At 36.3% G+C, this 22383-nt stretch overlaps 1 protein-coding gene across 2 annotated transcripts in view; it reads right to left on the bottom strand.

Moving 5' to 3' along the window:
* The window catches only part of GPC6 (glypican 6), a 1199462-nt gene that overhangs the window by 786376 nt on the left and 390703 nt on the right, over positions 1-22383 (bottom strand). The gene's annotated exons all lie outside the window — the stretch shown is intronic.

Here is a 22383-nt window from a genome sequence, read left to right as displayed (position 1 = left end):
AGAGTATGTAATGTTTTAAGTTATTTTAATCTTTTCTAACTTTCTATTAACTGAATTGGATAAACTTTATGACCTAATTGTGAATCATAAAGATTTTTAAAAAATAGATCTCACTGAAAATTATTTCAATGGCTTGAACCTAGGCATCGTCTGAATATCCTTTGAATAAAAAAGATGCACTAGTTTATTGCCATTTTCTAATAATGGTGTTGTTTACAAGTATAATAAGTATAATCATTCAAAAATGTATGCATATGTATTTTTCAACTAGATATAACAGGCCACAAAAAGATAGATAAGAATTTCAGATGGTACAGGACATCTCAAAATGTCCAAGTATAGCAAGCAATACAGTTTCAATTTTCAATACATTTACCAGACTTAGTATCTACATAAACAGACTGTGTGTTTAACCTTTTCCTGAAGGCTTTAACTCTGCTAAGCAGAGCTCAGAGACTGTCTAACTGGCCTTAAAAAGTCATTTGAAGTAAATGGATTCTTGGTGATAAATACTAATGACTTTTAAAAGTCAGTTTTTTGTTTTTTTTTTCTGGCTAGAAGTACAGTTTTACATCTCATTTTAAGTCCAGTGAATTTTTCCCCTCTAAGAAGAAGGGAAAACATTTCAAAATTGGGTCTAACTTATTTAGTCTTTCTGTCTCTGCTTCTTTCTTGTAATTGTGCCAATAGAATACTCCAATTTTTGGTATTTAAAAAACTAATCTTTGTTTCCATACTTTTTAGTAAAAATTGCTTTGGATATTTTGAATATTTTTACTTCTAAAACATGGGCTTCATTTAAATGATGTCTTTAAAATATTTCTACAAAACATCTTATTTAAATATATTAATCCAAAATCCGACACTTCTTCATCATGGTCCTGGGGAAGGCACGGAGACAAAATTCAATAGTGCTAAGAATCCAAGTGGAGTCACTGGCCATAATACTTCACTTAGCTATTTACATAAACTCCAGTGTCATGCAAGTACAACCAATGGACTAACTACAGCTGGTCCCAACTGTACAACCCAATCTCAGTGAACTGGGAAGACTCAGCACTGACCCCAGACCCTCCATCACTGTAGAAATACTTACACAGCTACAAGTGAAACCTCTTCACTGATAGCCCCTGAGAAAGGGTGCATGTTGGCAGACTACAGTCTCCCTGCCCACTTTACCAAGGAATAGGCAATGCACATATGGGCCAGCTGTAATTAGTTCATTAGTTGTGCCTGCATTACAAAGGAGGAATCAGAGTCTCTCCTCCCTGAATTTGAATTGCAAGTGCCATTGCCCTCAGGGATGGAACTGAACCTGGAAAGCCACCACGCAGAATGCATCTGGAGAGAATGGACTGTCTGCAAGCTGAGGCTCTGAGGAACAGACAACTAATAAATTGATCAAAGGCACTTCCATTTTCTTTGATACAATCATGCAATCAACTAACTTAATCCCTTGATTTTCTAAGTTTTCTTAAAATAATCTATAATTCCTTGCTGAAATTCCATTCCAGCTCTATGGAGCAAGACTTCTTTGGTGCTTAAGAACAGTCTGATGGGCTGGAAGTAGGTTATTTGAGGTGACCTCAATGTAGATAACAACATTAAAACCTTAGTTCTCCCTAGAATTTTGAACTCTTAAAATGATCCCTACTACAACTGTTAAGTATGAAATTTATGTGTTGAGAGATATCTAATAAAAGTATGTCTTTTCTTCATAATGATAGTCACTTATACTATAACATAAAATATGCATTCTGAAAAAACAAAATAAAACAAAAGACACCATGCTAAGTGGGATTTCACAATAAAAACCATAGAGCTTATGGGAAAATTGGAGCTAGATGCACAGCACTGTAAAAATTTTTATCAGTAACAGAGAAAATAATAGAAACCTAATAGCAGCTTAATTTACACATAGGAAATGGTTAATAAATGCATAAGTAATACAATAAATGTGGCACTTCTGAAAAGATCTGAAGCGTACTTATAGAAGTGGTCATCAGAAGGGATGTAGCTTGTGAATTATTGTGAAGCAGCAGTGGAAGGAGGGTTGATAAGTTTTGGATCTGTGACCCGACCTAAATCTCACGTTTAATTGTAATCTCTGGTGTTGGAGGTGACTGGATCATGGGGGCAGTTTCTCATGGTTTAACATCATCTCCCTAGGAGCTGTCCTCATGATAGTGAGGTTAGTGGTGGCACATATACACCATGAAATATTATGCAGCCATAAAAAAGGATGAGTTCATGTCCTTTGCAGGGACATGGATGAAGCTCTAAACCATCATTCTCAGCAAACTAACACAAGAACAGAAAACCAAACACCACATGTTCTCACTCATAAGTGGGAGCTGAACAATGAGAACACATGGACACAGGGAGGGGAACATCACACACCAGGGCCCATTGGGGGGTGGGGGCTAGGGGAGGGTTAGCATTAGGAGAAATACCTAATGGAGGTAATGGGTTGATGGGTGCAGCAAACCACCATGGCATGTGTATATCTATGTAACAAAACTGCATGTTCTGCACATGTATCCCAAAACTTAAAGTATAACAATAATAAAAAAAAGTGTGTAGCACTTCCCTCTCGCTCTCTTCATCCTGATCCAGCCATGTAAGACATGCCCACTTCCCCCTTTGCCTTCTACCATGATTGTAAGTTTCCTGAGGCCTCCCCAGTCACGTTTCCTGTGCAGCTTGTGAAAATGCGAGCCAATTAAACCTCTTTTCTTTATAAGTTACCCAGTCTTAGGATTTTTTTTTTTTTTTTTTTAAGATGCAGTCTCACTCTGTCACCCTGGCTGGAGTGCAGTGGTGTGATCTAGGCTCACTGCAACCTCCGCCTCCCGGGTTCCAGCAATTCTTCTGCCTCAGCCTCCCGAGTAGCTAGGCCTATAGGCGTGTGCCACTATGCCCGGCTAATTTTTGTATTTTTAGTAGACACGGGGTTTCACCATATTGGCCAGGCTGGTCTCGAACTCCTGACCTCAGGTGATCCACCCACCTCCACCTCCTAAAGTGCTGGGATTACAGGTGTGAGCCACTGAGTCCAGCCAGGAATTTTTTATAGCAGTGCAAGAATGGACTAATACAAGGGTTATCCAAAATTGGCAGAAAAATTGTAACATCTCAAGGAATAGATGGGATGTGGCTCATAACATAAGCAGCAAACTGAGGAATCTGGAAGATGTTTGAGGGAGAGCTGGCTCCATGGATGTGCACCTTGTGCAGGAACACATGGCCCCATGCTTAGGAGGACACCAAACTTGGTTTAACGCTCTGCTGTGGCCATCTTGAAATCCTTAATAATTCTGAAACAAGACGTCTCATATTTAATATTTTGTATTGAGTCAGGCAAGTCATGTAGCTGGCCCTGCTTTGAGATGTGTGTGTATGTATGCACGTGTGTGTATTTTGTATTTCCTTACAGGATGCCATTCAGCTAGGTGCAGTTTTCTGCATTATTGCCACAGTGTTTGTAGCAAATGAAATTGTGCATAAGCAAACTCAAGCTTATTACGCTCAAACTTCCTCCTAATGTATCAATCATGATGGAACAAAAAAAAAATCATGCTTTCTAAACAAGCATTATAGCAGAACTGACTGTACTTACTAGAAAACTATGATTAATGTGAGGTAAAACAAAGGAGAAAAGGATCCCGGAACAAGGACAGCAATGCACTTCCTAAAAATACAGGCTGTTCTTGGCCAGGGAACCCCATGCTCTAAGTGAAGAAAGTCAAAGTATACTAACTCCTCCAAAGAGTAGTCTAGAATTCCCAGGGGAAAGAGCACATTTGCATTAAAAAGTGAATCAGCTGTTTAGAGTTGGCTGTTCTGATTGTCCTTTTTAAGTCTTTCTCCCAGGCATTTTGGCCTGGGGCCTTGGGAAAAGAGGTAGAAGGAGGGATTTTTAAAATCTTTCAGCCAAACTGCTAGACTGCACAGTGGAGAAGAGAGGGAGGGCATCTCTCACCTGGATGGGAGCCCTGTCCTGCGCAGAAGGCTCCAAGCCTACCTGGGTTGACACCTGGAAAACACACAACACAAAGGCCACAACACAATGAATTGATCATTTGGATACTGGGAATCCAAGGAGGCAGGATCTCACCGGTAGCACGCAGCTTCCCAGTCCAGCAGGATTTTAGAGTCTGAAGGTCCTGTTTTTCATAGAAGGTGGCCATGCCCAGAAAGCACAGTTTAATTACTTTCTTTTTTCAAGCTAATGTGACAGACTGAACATCCCTATTTTGACATTTCCACTCTTTAATGGAAAATAGGGCAGAAAAATAAAGGGCAGAAGATTAACTTTGATATTGTTAGCTATAGAAGAAATACTATACATCCTTTTTATTAAATTTGTCTCATCCTCATTGTATAAACTTAACTCTGAAATTAAAAAAAACTGTCATTCAACACTGGTAGAAACTATTTTATAGTCATTCTACAATTTCCAACCAATGTGTTTTACTTCATCTTATTTTTACAGAATAATGAAAATTCGGAGCATAGTAAGCATAAGTTATTTTAACTACAAACCACAAAGGACAAATAATGTCATAGAAAACAATTTGCCAGAAACCACTTTCTCTCAGAGCTTGGTTTTCCTTCCACATATTTCCTAGCTATTTAAATTCTATCACTTAATATCAATCCCAGGACTAAATTTTCTCTCTTGAAACTCCTTGCTTTTAGTTATTCCTTATGAATAGGTTTATCTTCTCTTATACTTAACCAACTCTTAGCCCTTGGTTTATTTAAAAGTGCTACTTGTCATGATAATGGATACTGATATGTTGATTGACATCTTTTCTTAAAGCATTTATGGCAAGGTTTGGCTTGGTTTTCTACACATCTGGTTATCAGGTGCTATTAAGAGGCCCATTACCATAATTTATTTTTTACATGAGTGTGACTTTACCCATGTGGTTTTCTCCTAAGTGCTACACACCTGCTATTTTGTTTCGTTTTCTAAAAGATTACATTTGCACTTTTAGAGGAAAACCACAAGGATGCTGGTTTTTATCCTTCTTTCTTAATCTTGCATTTCCATTCACAATGAAATAGCTCTTAGTCATTTTAAAACCAAGTTTAAGATAACATAGATTGAAATTGAGACATATAAAGCCCTGCTTTTGAAATGAAAATGTTCTTCAATAACACTGCATCCCCTTCAAACCCACAGTGTTTCAAATGTCTTTTAAAATGAGGCAATCTGTTCATTCCTGTGAGATGGATTATTTTAAGAGAGCTCCTTAGATTTGCTGTGCTGCTAGTTACTTGGTCTCCCATTAGCTTGTCCACTGCCAGCTATCAGATCATACAAGGCCAGTGGGAGAAAATTCACTATATTGGCCATTTCCCACATTTGCGCTCAGAGAAGCTATGCCTATGTCTGAAAGACAGTGAAGAGGAAAAAAAAAAAGTTGAAATTTGTTTTACTCCAGTACTAACAAGCAAATATACATGTGAGGATGTATTTCTTATAATATTAATACAAAGCCTTATATTAATAAGATGGGGAAAATATTTCAAACAACGCATTTGACAAGAGGTTAGTATCCAGAATATTCAAGGAACACAAATAACTTAAGGGAGAAAAAAATTCCAGTTAAAAAACGGGCAAAAGACCTGAGAAGGCATTTCTCAGAAAACATACAAATGACCAACAGGTATATGAAAAAATGCTGAACATCACTAATCATCAGGGAAATGCAAATCAAAACCACAAGAAGATATCATCTATTCTGAGTTAAAATGGCTTTATCAAAAAGACCAAAGAGGCCAGGCACGGTGGCCCATGCCTGTAATCCCAGCACTTTGAGAGGCCAAGGCGGGTGGATCACCAGGTCAGGAGATCAAGACCATCCTGGCTAACATGGTGAAACCCTGCCTCTACTAAAAATACAAAAAATTAGCTGGAAGTGGTGGCGGGTGCCTGTAATTCCAGCTACTTGGGAGGCTGAGGCAGGAGAATTGCTTGAACCCAGGAGGCGGAGCTTGCAGTGAACTGAGAACGCACCACTGCACTCTAGCCTGGGCGAGACAGCGAGACTCCGTCTCAAAAAAAGAAAAAAAAAAAAAAAGAAAAGAAAACAACCATTGTCCTGGAAGTAGAGAAAAGGGAACACTTACACACGAGTGGCAGTGTAAATTAGTCCAGCCATTATGGAAAACATTATGGAAGTTCCTCAAAAAATTAAAAAAGTGAAATAACCATGTGATTTAGCAGTCTCACTACTGGGCATTTATCCAAAGGAAATGGAATCAGTATGTCAAGGAGATATCTGCACTCCTATGGTTTTTTATTATTATTTTTTCAGCACTATTCACAATAGCTAAGATATAGGGTCAACTGAAGTATCCATCAATGGATGAATTAATAAAGAAAATGTGGCATGTATACACAACGGAATACTACTCATCCATAAGAAAGAATGAAGTCCTGTTATTTGTGGTGGCATGGATGAACATGGACAATAATATGTTAAATCAAATAAGCCAAGCACAGAAAGACAAATACTACATGATGTCATTCATTTGCAGAATATTAAAAAGCTAATCTCATAGAAGTATGGAGTAGAATAGTAGTTAACAGAGGCTGGGGAAAATAGGAGGGAGTGGGGAATGGGGAGAGATTAGTTAATGGGTACAGAATTACAAATAGCAGAAATAAGTTCTGGTACTCTATTTCACAGTAAGGTGACTGTAGTTAATAATGTGGTATTGTATATTTCAAAACAACTAGAAGATATAATTTTGAATGTTCTCACCTCAAATAAATGATATCTTTGAGGTAATAATGTAATTACCCTGATTAGATCATTGTACAATGTATACATGTATTAAAACATTAGATTGTACTCCATAAATATGTACGCTTATTACATGTCAATTAAAATAAAATAAAACTAAAAATAAATAAATAGCCTTAGTCCTTGGGGCTAGCAGAGGAAGATCATTAAGAAAAATGTAGCCCTCCAGTCTGATTTAAGAAGAGGAGAAGTCTGTGTGTGTGGGTGTGTATATGTTTGAGAGAGAGACTGAAATTGGTTTCATGTATCTTTAACCTATAGAGAAAAGGGAACACTTACACATGTGGTGTTTTATTATTTTTTCCTTTCTGTTCCCTTGAAAAAAATGTACTTGCCCTTCCTAAAGCTTGAGTTCCCTTATCTAAAATGCAGTGCTCATCAGAGGATCCACTTTGTGAGATGTTAAACATTAAGGTCCTTAGCACAATGCCTAATACATAGTTGAGTTCTCAATGAGCATTAGCAACTTATATCATTTTACATATTTTTGAGCATGGTATTATGATGCAATATGTACAACTGTGTGACACCAGCAAGAGGTTTATATAAGAGTGTAGCTTGACAGAAAGACAAGTGACACATGTTCTCACTCATACATGGGAACTAAAAAAGTTGGAGGAGGAGAATAGACTGATGGATACCAGAGGCTGGGAAGGGTGTCTGGGTGGCAGCTGGGGTGGAAAAAGAGGTTGGTTAATGGGTACAAACATACAGTTAGATAGAAGGAATAAGATCTAAGGTTTGATAGCAGAATAGACTGACTAATGACAGTGTATTGCATATTTCAAAATGCCAGAAGAGAGGACTGGAAACGTTTCCAACACAGAGAAATGGTAAATATTCAGGGTGATGAACACTTGAAATAACCTGACTTGACCATTACACAGTCTTTGTATGTAACAAAATACCACATATTCCCTATAAATATGTACACATATTTGCATCAAATTCAAGAAAGAGGGTAGCTTCATTTCAGAGTTTGGCAAGATCTCCCATCCTAAGGTTGGACATAGTTATAGAAGTATTTACTTCTCCCTAACTCTATTACTATATTTTTGAACATGCTTATATTGTTTTTTCCAAAGTTGAAGTGTAATATTAATCATATAAGCAACTTGTTATTAATCGAGATTCCCCGTCCCCCACCCAGGAACTTCTGATTTGGTAAGTTTGGGGTATGGCCAGGGAGTCTCACTTTGGAGAACACACCCAAGTTATTATCAACCAAGTTAGAGAAACATGGCTACCACAAGATTTAATAAAGGATAATACCATTTTTACGGTCTTATTTAAATAAAATTACAAACTACTCAAGGAATGCAGCAAAGACAGGGTGTTCAGAAAACATTCTACATGCCCTCACTTTCTCTCAGCCTCCCTTTAAGTAAGGTGAAGGCCAACAGGTTGCAACAAGTGCCATGGATCACCGCCAGGTCACCACATTGAAACAGGTAGGCAACTTCTTCATTGCTCTTTTGCCTTTCTGAGATGAGCCTTGAGGGCTCTGGCAACCTGGCTCTTGAGTAATTATAGAGAGTAGAGCACGCACCTCACCCTCTTTCCCCTGCACCCATAGTGTTCATGTAGCATAAGCAAGAAATAAATCTTTATTGCAATTCGTCACCACCATAACTGTTACAGTGGACAAATTTTCTATTCATCAAATAGAACCTAAAGAAATAAGCACAGAGAAACTAGCTATTCAATAAACACTCATTGATTATACTGCGGGGAAAAGATATCACAAAAAAGTGCAGCCCAATGAGATGAAAAACAATACTGACTCATCCAAATAGGTGAAGGATGTGGCCTTGTTGGTGGTACATGAAGAAAAGGTCTAAGGTGGCAGAAAGGTTGGGAATGGGGAGACTGGTTAATTTCAAGGGAAACAGATACTAACCCACCCAGAGCATTCTGACTAAACCTGTGTTCATCAAAGGGACTTCTGCTTTGTGCAATCAATCAACAGTTGCTCAGAAAACCACAATAAAATGAAGAATCTACCAGATTTTTAGAATTTGGATGTGTGTCTGATTTCCAGAGAGCGGCTTCAAATATTTAAGCTGCTAACATCAGACCAACAATGAACTTAATGGTAATTGAAAACATCTTCGGTATAAATAAGAACACATTTTGCACACTTTATTTAAAAACTTTACTCATGACTTAGACCAACACAGATGTGGCTTAGAGGCATTCTATAGCTAAAGAAATAGAACTTGATGGGAAAGAATAATACCAGAGAGGAAATGAACTGATATGATTTAAACTACAATATAACTAACATAGTAAATTATGTCAGCCATGGCTGCCTCAAGTAGAACATTACTTGATTTAAAGCCAGACAAGGCCACTGAATTATTTTCAGTTAATTATGAGCTAGCCATATGTTTCAATGAGAACAATGTGTTAATCAGTTACACTGACTCAATGGTGACAAAATAGTTGGTTTTTATTCTGTTGAATAAAGTGTACCTCATGGATTTAAGATTATGAATGCAATATATTTTGGCAGAGAAAATCTTACTAAATGATTTGTGAAAATCCAAAAACAATATAAAGTCTGGCTATGTATGAGATTATACGTAAAAGTACATGCTTTAGAAAAGGCATAAAGTCCTTCAGAATGACATGATACGTCAGCAGTTTAGGAAATCTTTAAGTGTGAAACTCATCCTTACGTAGAAATAAATTTAACATCTGATCTGTGTCACAGACATAGTGAAAATATTTAGAATGTATTTAATATATAATTGAGCAATTATATAAAACTGCCATTTTCATGCCTTATATCAAAAGAGACCAGTACTCTGCTATACTATGAAAACAAAAAAATAGGAAGTACATTCTAATAATACACTCATACACCAAAACATTGGCTGTATATATAAGCAGAAAACACAAACAATACAAAATTGTAAGATATATTTTTACAAAAACATTTAGGCCGGGCTCATGCCTATAATCCAAGCATTTGGGGAGTTTGAGGAGGGTGGAACACAGGTGTTCTAGACCAGCCTGGGCAACATGAAGAGACTCCATCTCTCCAAAACATTTCTAAAAACTAGCCAGGCATAATGGGGTGCATCTGGAGTCTTAGCTTCTCAAGTGGCTGAGGCAAGAGGATCATTTGAGTCCAGAGTTCAAGGTTACAGTGAGTTATGATCACGCCACCGAACTCTACCCTGGGTGACAAAGGGAAACCCTGTCTCTAGAGAAAAACAGAACAACAACAAAAAAGTGTAAAGAACACAGACACTTCCTTAGTTCTGAAATTACCTACTATGAGCATTCAGATTTACAGCTGTGAAACAGTTCCCTTTTATTTAAAATAATCCATGTAGTCAATGTGAGAAGCAAAACATGAAAGACAAAAATAAAGCAGACTGACTTATTCATAAATTTGGTGCATTTAGGAAAATCCTTAGAAGACAGGATGTCTTCACTGAACTCATCTACCTATGCACAAGTTGTATATGTTATCCTGAAACAAAAACCCCAAACAACTATTCAAAACATCTCTTTCAAAAAGGATGTGCAGATATACAGTCATGTACCACATAATGACTTTTCTGTCACTGACAGATCATATATATGATGGTGTTCCCATGAGACTATGTTTAGAGATCTTTAGATACACAGATATTTACCACAGTATTACAGTTGCCTACAGTATTCAGTACAGTAACATGCTGTACAAGTTTGTAGACTAAGAGAAATAGGCCATACCATACAGCCTAGGTTTGGAGTAGGCTATACCATTTAGGTTTGTAGATGTATACTCAAAGATGTTCACACAAGACAAAATCACCTGAGGTGACATTTCTCAAAAGGTATCCCCATCATTAAGCAATGCATGTCTATAATTAATGGTTTGTTGCTACTGAAACATATAAATCCTTGTATACCTTAATTTTTAAACATATGCTGATGTTTTCCAGTTGATGGAATTAATATTGATACATTTTCAATAAATCCTAGTAGAGTTAATTAAAATATTTGAAGCATGATAAATTTGTCAAGTTATTTTAAGACTAATACAGACTTCGAGAGTTCTGCCAGGCATGAATTTTCAAACTTCTTCCATCCAAAGTGTAATTAGAGACATTGAGCTTACTGAGGCTCCTTGGACATCTGTTTTGCTAAGCCCTCTCTTTAAAGCCTTGATCTTTGCCTCCCTAATTACACATTTTATCAAAGCACTTTTGCTCCACTTTCCTAAGCCCTGTACAAATGTGGAGGTGATTCTGATTGAGATGAGTATGTGAGGCTCACTGATTTCATTCAAAAATTCATACTAGGGCAGAAGTGGGTGTACAGTTGCTGATTTATATGATTTTTAATGATCAATTTACTAACCTATCATTTTCTTTTACTAGGATATATACACATATATGTATATATACTTGCACATGTATATATTTTTGTTTATACACATAAACACATACATACATAAATATACATATGTGTACTTATATATAAAATATTTGATTCCATGCTTAATAAATATTGGTGAAGAAAATTTGGTGACTATGGAAGTCAATCAAATTAGGTAATTTACAAACATTAGCCAGCTTTCTAATACATGGAGGAAAGGTAAATGTTTGCTTTTACATTTTGTACAGTCCTGTATGTATGTCCATGTATATTCTCTACATTATTTTTTCCCTAGAGAACCAGAGCCAGATTAAATTTTTTATGGGAAATACAAATCTCCTTTTAATAATGGATGGGCAGCAAGCTATTTCCTACATTTAATTACAGTAATCATGATTTGTTTTTAGTATATGTAAGGAATAACACACCTGACTTTTGAAAGAATATTACATATTTTTGTTAGAAGTATAAATTATTAAGGCATGTGTTATAACCATTTAGATTCAGAGCAAATAGGTTATAGAGTATTCTCTTATGATTTGTCTTCCTGAAATAATTTCTCTGAAAACAAAATGGCCCATAAGATTATCACAGAATGTTATTTTCCAACTCCCATAAATACATAGTACCTAGCTACAAAAATATATATTGAAACTTGGGATTCCAGAAGACAGCTTTATTTTCTTATACATAAAATGAGAGAATTAAACCCAGTGATTTTCAAATTGCAGAGCACAGAGTTTCATGTATGTGCGTCCGAGGGGGCTTCTTAACATCCTCAGAAAGCTTCTGAGCTACCATGCAGATGGGTCTGCTCATCCTGCTCTGATCAGAAAAATGTTGCTTTATCTATTTAAGTTATATCTCTCTCTTCATTGCTTTCAACATGTATTTGTTGAGCAGTCATTCTACTAAGAGCTTTTCTAGCTGCCAGAAATAGAGAGATGAATGAGGCAGACAAAGGCTCCATTACAGAGTTTAAAGAGTTAATTCTAGATTTACACAACTAAATAAACTGGAAAACTCCTGAGCTATATATCTAATATTCCTTCTAATTATAAATTTCCTTTAAGTAACAATTGAATAGCAATTACTTGGCAAATCATTAGCAATGGGGAAGTTGTATCACTAAGATCTTCAACAGGATTTTTTCTCCTCTTTGTCTTCCTATCATCATCCTCAATATTACTCCAGCAACCTCTGTGCTCTTCTGGTGTGGCCTAAATATAACTTTAATTCTGGCATGGCTTTCAAACAGTTCCAGTTCTGAACCTAAGATTATTACAGTGTTTTTAAAGGTAATGTAGTTTAAAGGAGGTTAAAGCATTCAATCCATCTTAGGGGAAAAAACAAACTGTAAAGTATGAAACCTGACAATGATGTGTTATTTCCTTTTGGTTAAGTGATCACACACTAGAGGATATCATAGGCATTTTAGTAAAGTTAATCATTACTTATAATTCAAAAAAAAGGAGCACGTCAATGGTGTTGAATGTTCATAACTAGCTCTACATACCTCATAAATGTGTTCACAGATTGGTTGTGGGAATTGTTTGTGTTTCTTTAATCTATGGGTATTCATAAAACATCATTTTAAGGCAACACTTGCTACTTCAAGAAATGACTGATACATTATTTAGGATGGTTCTTGCCTGAGCATTTTTTAGTTACATTGTAAGGGACCTTCTAACATTGTGTTATTAACAGGAAGTACTTTTTCTTACCCTCTGTGTAACCTGTTTCTTTGACTCTTGCAAATCCAGAGAAAGTATTTAATCATCTAATTGGAACCCTAAACAATGAAACTAAGTTGATTTTTCTACCAGATGTGTTTTACCCCGAATGTAAAGTTTTAAGGTGATTGTTTCTGTTGAAAAAACAAACTGGTATCAATGATCTAATCGCACATATTGTAAGAGATGAACAGCTTCCCTTTGAATGGTAAAGACTTGAATTTCATAATTTCTCATCTCCAATAAATTTCCATTAAAGTATTCGTACATCTTCTGTTCCCCAAAATTTCATTATAGTCTTCCTATTTACATTCTGAATTACATAACAATTCAATTTTTTATTTTGAATGTGCTAGTTAGCTGTATTTGTTCTTTAAAAGGAAAAATGAGAATAGAATAGCCTTTCTGAGAGGGATTTTAATACAAATTCTTACCTATTTCCCCAAACAGTGAAAGTAGGACAGACGAAAGAGACAAGTTGTTTAGGTAAAGAAAAGCAATTAAAACACATATGTATTCTTACATACGTACAAGTACATATTTACATCGAGAGAATCCTTCTTCAAATACTTAGGTATACAAATGAAGAAATCAGGATTTCGCTGCCTCCCAATTTGTAATTCTTGTTTTAGTTTAGTTACTACTGAGTGAGCAGTATGTGCCAGGCACTACACATTATCCATGTTAGCTCATGTAGTCATTGCAACAGACGTATTAAGTATTTTCAGAGAGTTTTAGAATTTTTAGTATCTGAGTTTGGCGATTGGAATTGATAAATGAAAAAGCTTAGAGAGAAAGTGAGGGGACACCGTGGAACCAAGGCCAGGTCTGTACTCACAACACCCCAGTAACATTTACAGCTCATACAACAGATCTTGTAAATGGGTGGATTGAGGTCCTTATTCACAAAAAGTTGTTCTAGAAATTTCAAGGAAAATGCCATGTGAATAAATAGTTTAGGTGTTTTCTTTTCCAGGGTAACTATGTTGATGCGTGATCTATGTGAAAGCGTTTGTGTGGCTGCTGCCCAAATAGCCCATTAACAACTGAATAGGTAGGACAAAGGAGGAAAAGGCATGATAGATGTGGTTGATACATAAACTGCCTGGCATCAGTTACCTTTTTCATTGAATATCTATTAAAAATGTAATAAAAAAATCATGGCATGAATCCTCTCGACAGAAGGGATAAACATAAAAACAAACAGATGTTGCAATTCAGAATTTCTTAATAGGATCAAGTAATTTTATAACAGGAAGAGACACTGACTTTGGACAAAGTTATGTTAATTTTAAAACTCTTTGATAATTCATATAATTGTTATTTGTAAATAAAATGATTCTCAGTAGTTTTGAAAGAAAACCTGGTTAGGGTTAAATTCTAGGAAGTATACCAACCAAATTCCACCATAGGAAACTTTTATTGGTCTACACTGATTTCTTAGAAAGTAAACTTTTGAGAAAAAATTTAAATAAAACAAAAATTGTACAATATTATTAAACATCTGAATCTTTGTTCTGTTTCAGCTGGAGTCTGCACTTGGAAATGTGTGAGGAATCCAGGACCTTATTCATACCCATGATATCATGATGGCTAATACATTAAATTGTACATAGTAAGTAATGAAGTAATGATATAAATAGAAAGCAGATCATCAACCCAAGTATACTCAGAGGAAAAAAAAAAGCAATGAGCAAGATAAAAAATAAAACAAATAGGACAAGATTCCTCACTCCATTTAGGAACATATTCTGTCTTTGTTAAATATTTTAACTTTCTAAACAAAACGTGTTATGCTTGAATGAGTGTATTTTTCTTTACTTTTCAGTATTTTACTAAGAGATCTCCTATGGCACCCTTTCCTTTTGGGTAAATAAAAGATAAATATCAAACAATTATATAATTTGAAAAAAATATAGGGGGATTGATAATACTATACTGTTTTAGTTACTATTTGGGGACTTTAGCTATAGCTATTTCATATTAACAAAAACCACATCTCACATTGACTGAGCTCATGCTTACTATGTACCAGCCATTGTTTCTTCACTTCATTTAATCGTCACTGCCACCCAAGGAGCTAGTTACTATTACTACACCTGATTTGCAGATGAGAAAACAGAGATACATAGAAGTTAAGTAATTTGCCCTTCCATGTGGTAGAGGAGTCTGCACCTAGACATCTGTAAACCCATGTTCTTAACCATTCAACGACATTGACCATATTAACTTTACCTGAATTGTTTTGGGATACATACATCAAAATGTATACAGATATAACAGAAAGTCTTCTCTGATGGTATAATACTACATTTTATGGCCTAGCGTATTGTCATTTAGTTTTAAAATTTTTTTAAGGAGTAATACACAGTGATTCACTGTATCTAGAAAAATAACATTTATGTTAACACGGTAGTAGAGAATAGTGAGCTTCTGACATGGTTTCCGATAATTTGCTGTCTAATCAAAACATATTTGAGGAGAAAATAAAGTCTATTCCTCCTTGAACATAAATGTACAGTGAGACTGACAGCTTTACAGCATTTGAGGTTTTTGGCCACAGTAACTGCCAAATCAGATTGATGTGTGACCTAGTCAATTGCCCACCAATTGTTCTAAATTGACTGGAATCCAGGCAATTTCTAAATTTTATGGGCTACCATGAAAAGAAACATCATTTCTGCATCCTATTGTAGACTAAGGAACAAAGCCCACATTTTAGGAAGGACTGGCCCTCTACGAAGTGACATCCAGGGTTGTGGGACTTGAAAACACCTTAGTTGAGATCTGAGGCCTGGAAATGAATTGGTAACACATTCCCTCCCCTAAATGTCCTCTGCAAAGACATATTCTTATGGACTCTGAGGTGGAGCAAGAAGCAAGTTCATCCAGTGGACTCAATGGAGAGCAATGACAAAGCCATGAACATGAAAAGACTGTGGCCTTTCTAGAGATTCACTGACCAAGGACTGGACAAACAAGTGACATCAATGGAACCTCCACACTTCTGAATGTGTGTGTGTGTGTTTGTGTGTGTGTGTTTGCTTGTCTGTCACAGAGAATGATTGAAAGAGATGGTTAATGTGACTAAATGCATATAAAGAGTCTTAAAATGAATGTCACTGTGTGAGAGAAATATTTTCACTATTCAGACTTTGCTGACTCTCAGCTACCTATGTCCAATACTCAGAGCCCAGACTCCCCACCACCTTTACTCCTAATAATCCACAGCAATCACTTAGCCTAGTTTCGGGTATAAATTAAGAATTTATTACAAAATCTGATTATTATTGTTGCTGTTTTACTCATTTCTTTATGCAATGTTTGCAGTGGTTGAGCCAGAGACTAGTGGCATTGGTTGTAAAGGAAGAGATAGTAAAGAGGGGGCCAATGCAACTTTCAGCCTTCATTTTCGTACATCTCTGTTCTTGCCCACTCTTTCTACATATCACTGGCAGCTCCTTTGAAAGCCATTACAAGAACACATACGTCACATAGCAAGTGAGAGTTAAAGTGAACAGGATTCTACTCTTCACAACTGTTAGGTTACACTTAGAAGGCAAAACATTGGCAATGAATTCCAGCATAACAGTCATTTAAAGGTCTGTACAGACCCTGGTATCTAGGAGCAGTTTCCCTCATTTATCTTGTCTTTACCTCAAATATTCCCACCTAAAAATAAGCTGTTAAATGTATAAACAACCAAGCTCAACAACTGACACACATACGAATACCTTTGCTAAGTATATAAGAGAAAGAATGATGGAAAAATATTCTTTAATCTCCTGATTATCATCTTAAAAATGAATAGACTTTCATCTGAAATTATTTTTTCTTTCCATGTTTCTTCATTACCTATATATTCATTGCAGTTTTGCACTTTCTAATTTACTCCCTATTTGGAGAAGAGAGACTTGAATATTTGTAACCCTCTATTTTAACCTCTGATTTCTAGTAAGTTTTTATTACAGTAGAATTCTAACCAAAACTGCACAAATGCCACATGAAGTTTTTGTGTGTGTGTGTGTGTGTGTGTGTGTGTGTGTGTGTGTGTGTGTGTGTGTGTGTGTTTTAGACGGAGTCTCGCACTATCGCCCAGGCTGGAGTGCAGTGGCGCGATCTTGGCTCACTGCAAGCTCCGCCTCCCGGGTTCACGCCATTCTCCTGCCTCAGCCTCCCTAGCAGCTGGGACAACAGGTACGTGCCACCATGCTCGGCTAATTTTTTGTATTTTTTAGTAGAGACAGGGTTTCACCATGTTAGCCAGAATGGTCTCGATTTCCTGAACTCGTGATCCGCATGCCTCAGCTTCCCAAAGTGCTGGGATTACAGGCGTGAGCCACCGCGCCCAGCCTAACATGAAGTATTTTATAACCTATTTTATTCTATAATAAGGAAACTATAGCAACACAATTCACTTTATGCCGTAAACCATCGTCATTTATTTTTTGGGAGGTATTATATATTTTGCATGTAATTACAATAAATGTAGTTGGAAACATAACAAATTCAGTTATTTAGTACCCTTACTAAGCAGTTTTGGATATTACTTATGTTAAATTTTGAAATATTATGTTTGTAGCTACTCTGGCAATGATGTGTCACCTTTAAAGACAATGACTGTGAGTTTAATTTTATTAGCTATCTGGTTTATCAATAATTAAATTTGCCCTATGTAACCTCATAAAGAATAGATCTAAACAATCATGTCAGAAATTAATGTTTACATAGTTAGCTTTGCATAATTACTTTATTATTAAAATTAAAAGCACCCACGAATGTGGCATGATGACTTATTATTCTTAGAATAAACATAAAAGTAATGTATTATCTGAAAATATCCGCTAAAGGAGATAAACAACAACAAAAAGCCTCTTAAAGCAAAAGTACTACTTTGTTCTGCACAACTGATGAATCACTTTATTGATTAGACTGTGGCTTTCATTTTAATATCAACATGGATCTATCCAGGTTTATCAAAACTGGGATGAAACTACATTTTGCTAATAAAATGAACAAAGCTTTAGAATTTTAAAAACATTTAAAAATGTCCCCTAAAATGCTAAAATAATTTATGGCTCTGTACTGAGTACTTTTAAAAATAAAATACATCTGTACTACAATATGGAAAATATGAAAATACATATATATACTTCTTCTTTTATTAATCTTTAGGTGATATGTACTCTGAAATTTTTCAATGATAGATATTATAGTTAATTAGATTTAACCTAACCTTAATATGCTACAGTGGAGATATAATTCAGTTGTCAAAGTTGTAACTACCTCACATGCCACAATCTCCAATAAGAAGTGAATATCATTGTCTAAATTTTACCATTGCCTTAATTTCAAAAGTTAAGCCAGAATTTTACCCTATGGAAAGATTTTCCAAAGTTTATATAGTACTCGAGTGAGTAATTTCTTACATAATTGTACTAATAAAAATGTTCACTTCGTTTGCAAATGGTGAGATTTTAGACTCTTTTAAACAGGAAAACATGATGAAGATTACAAAATTAAGTTAGTCTGACTCAAAACGAGATGTTTGATAAAATATGGACTTTTGTGCAACAGCTGTGTAGTGTTAATTGTATGGGAATCGTCATAAATTTCTGATATCTCTGTCTGCCCAGTTGTAAAGGTATTGACTACCTGTGGTGATACATTTTATACTTACGAAATGAGTGTTTTCCCGATCATAAGTCTCAGTGAATTGGTGTGTCATAAAATCAATCCAGTCAGTTGCAATCAGCATTTTTTAAATGAAATAGAAAACAGAAGAAAAAAAAATCACAGTGCATTATCCATAGCCAAGGTAAGTATTATTTTATGAAGCTATTTTCAATTACTTATGTAAGTAGGTACATACGTATATAAAATATAAGTGTAATGGATATGTATATTATATAATCATATATAAGTACACATGTACATATAAATATATAGGTGTATAATATATGCATGTGTATATATGTATATGCATGTATGTGTGTATATATGTATATCCTCCAACATGATTTACCTTAAGATCACTTATCATCTCCTGATACGCTTCCCTTGTTTATTGTTTATCTCCCCTGACTAGAACATAAGTGCTTATAGTATCACAGTACGAATCACAGTGAGTGCTCAGTGAATGTTCCTTGAATAAATGAATTCATGACTACACATAAACACACCTACGCACACATTCTGGGTTGCGATGTAAAATACATCTTTTTCTGTAAGTTGGTGGCAAAAAATGCTAGAAATATCATTGATCAGAACCAAACTCTGATGTTGAGAGAGTCAGCTGCTTTTAAAACAACTTCTAGCTTCTTTGAATCACTACTGTCCTCCCCTCCATCTAGTTAAAATTGAAACTTACGAAGTTTTTTCCATAAAATCTACAACAGAGTGTAAAGAAATATCCAAAGGGATCACACCACAGGGAAGATATTGTATCTCATAAAATTGGTGGCTCAACCAGGAAGTGCTCAAAATGTAAATGACTTCTTTCATCCATGTCCTCATTCAGCAGCCATATGACAGGGTCACAGGAAACAGCTGCGGAAGAGAAATGCTTCAGGGGAGCACAGGTAATTAGAAAAGGCAGGGAGGTACTGAATAGAATCTACTACACTATCAGAATCAAAAAGGAAAACCAGACTCCAAGAGTATTGTTGGTGGCTTTATCATAAGACAGTCTTGTGAGTGGGTACAAAAAGAACTGCCACAACCAGCTTGAGGTGTTCCAATAGCCAAAGGAGGAATGGGTCTATGGAGAGGGGTGAATAGTAGAGGATGAGACAGAAAGAAGAAATGAGATCCATGACAGCCAAGTGAAATAAGAAAATAAGCATAAACTTCCATCTGGTGAGGTTGGGGAAGAGGAGCTACTAGAGAATTTAAGCAGGGTGGGGACACAAGTCACATAGGAATTTTTAGGAGATCAATCAGGCAGCAAAACCAAAAACAGTGGGGAGGTTTTTCAACACATTGCCAAGCAAATCAGTTAGGAAGTTGCTACAGAAACTCAGGTTAGCAGCTGGGCGCGGTGGCTCACACCTGTAATCCCAGCACTGTGAGAGGCCAAGGCCAGCGGATCATTTGAGGCCAGGAGGTCAAGACCAGTCTGGCCAATAGGGTGAAACCTCATCTCTACTAAAAATTCAAGCAAAACAAAACAAAACAAAACAAAAATAGCTGGGTGTGGTGGTGTGTGCTGGTAATCCCAGCTACTTGGGGGGCTGAGGCAGGAGAATTGCTTTAGCCTGGGAGGCGGAGGTTGCAGTGAGCTGAGACTGCACCATTGCACTCCAGCCTGTGCGACAGAACAAGACTCTATCTCAACAACAACAACAACAACAAACTCAGGTTAGAGATGAAGAAAGAATGTAGGTGGCAAAGAGATTACGGAAAAGGCCTGGATCCGAGAGATAATAAGAAAGACGATCATAAGGACCTGGGGACTGATTGGATGGGAGTGGGGTTGAAAGCAAAAATAAAAGTAAATGGGAGAAATCTAGGATTACGCTTTAGTTTGTTGCTTAAGAGCTTGCACCAGTATCTATTTATGTGTCAGCCTTTACCAATAGATACTCAAACATAGACCATAGCATCTTATTCATAATGGTATAGTTAGCCTGTTACAAAATATGACATAGTAGGTACTCATAAATGCTGGCCTCAGATGAGCTAAAATAGCAGTAGTTTCAATCTCAAAGACCCATATGGAATTAGATATTGGGGACATTTGCAGAATTGACTTCAACGCACTTACTACATTCCTTCTTACTTCTCTGTTTCTTTATAATCCTCTCACACACCACCTCCATCCTCTCCCTGAACATGGCAGGACAGCAGTTGCACAGAACTTCCTCAGGAATAAGACTTTTCTCTAGGACTTGCCTTCTTTTCTAGGACTATTTATTTGAAAGATGCCATCTGAGGACTGTTGTGGAGAGGGAGAGGTAAGTAATCTTAAGAAGCTTGCTAGAGAGGACCTCAAATAGCTTGGGTCAACATGAAAAGATTGAAAGTGAATGTTAACACTAATTTCAGCAACCATCTTCAAAAACTGGAATGTAAGAAACACATTGCTTAAAATATTTTACATTATATAAATTGTTTAAAATACATAAAAAATAAAGTTTATTCATTTAATTATCCTTTTCTTTGAACTAAATGGTAAACACATATTATTTACTTTTGTATTTTATGCTCTTTAAAATAAGAAATACAACCAATACAAAAATGTGGGAATTAAGGTATAGGAATGAAAAATAATACAACAGTAATTGAATAGTAGATGGAAACACATTTTATAAATATTAACTCAGAAGATGCATTTGTTCTGTAAAAAAAAAAAGTTCTGGAAGACCTAGTACTTTCAAGGCAATATACTAGACCCTTTAGTGGGACCAAAGAAAGGCAACTTGGACTCTGCCTTCTGAGGCTAAAGGGCTACAGTATTGGGAATCAGTCAAGCTCATTGAAAATTGTAATAAAATATACAATGCCATAAGTGATACTAGAAAAAAAATAGTCCAAGTGCCACAGGAGTGGCTCCAAAGAGAGAAAAGAATATCACTGAAGAGACCAAATAAGTCTTATAAGGAAGGCAGAATTTGAGGTGTATTTGGAAGGAAAATAGGATGCTGGCAGGTGGCAGCCAGGGTTGCAGGGAGGTGACACTATCCCCAGAAGTTGCAGGGAGGTGACAGTGGGATACTGGTAAGTCCCACTGTGTATAGCAGGGGCCAGAAAGATGGAGCACATGCCCATAATGTTAAAGGAAATGAGGTTTAGAAGAAGTCTGAAGCCACACAGGGCAGTGGTGATGACGGCTGTGAAAATTGAACGCTATTCTAAAGGGTAAGGCATTATTGGCCCCAAAAGGAGTGCATCCAGCTGACCGAGGAATCTTCCTACTGCAAAAGGCATTAAACCTTTTTACCTCCACCATCATTCTGCCATGTCTCCCCCCAGGAGATGTGCCCACTGCCTGTTAGAGAGATACTCAGTAATGACGGGGGTGTTTCTGTGCTGCAGGAATACAAGGAAGGAAAATTCAACCTATTGGGTGAAGACCTGCATAGGGATGTGGGGCAAGGCCCTTTCCAAATCTTCTACAATCCATGGAATGTAAGCTGCATGCAAGCAAGTACCTGGCATTGTTTACTGCTACTGCACCACTCCCAGAGCTTAGCTGACGGTGCCTCAGCATCATAAGCATTCAGTAAGCAGCTGGCATATGAATAATTTTCCTTATTGCAATTTTTATATCCAGTTATTTTTCCTCCCAAAGCAAATTGTGAAGAACAAAAAACAAATATATTGCAGGTAACAGTCATATAAAAGTAGACATTGTATTCAGATGTCATATCCGAATAAGACTTTATAATACAGATATTTCAAATTTTAAAGCAGTCTGTACTCATAAGAATGGAAGACACGGCTTAATAATT

Source organism: Gorilla gorilla, chromosome 14 (assembly GCF_029281585.2).
Source record: "Gorilla gorilla gorilla isolate KB3781 chromosome 14, NHGRI_mGorGor1-v2.1_pri, whole genome shotgun sequence".
Lineage (NCBI taxonomy): Eukaryota > Metazoa > Chordata > Mammalia > Primates > Hominidae > Gorilla > Gorilla gorilla.
The sequence above is the reverse complement of the archived record's forward strand: the minus strand, read 5'-3'. Positions and strand labels throughout refer to the sequence as shown.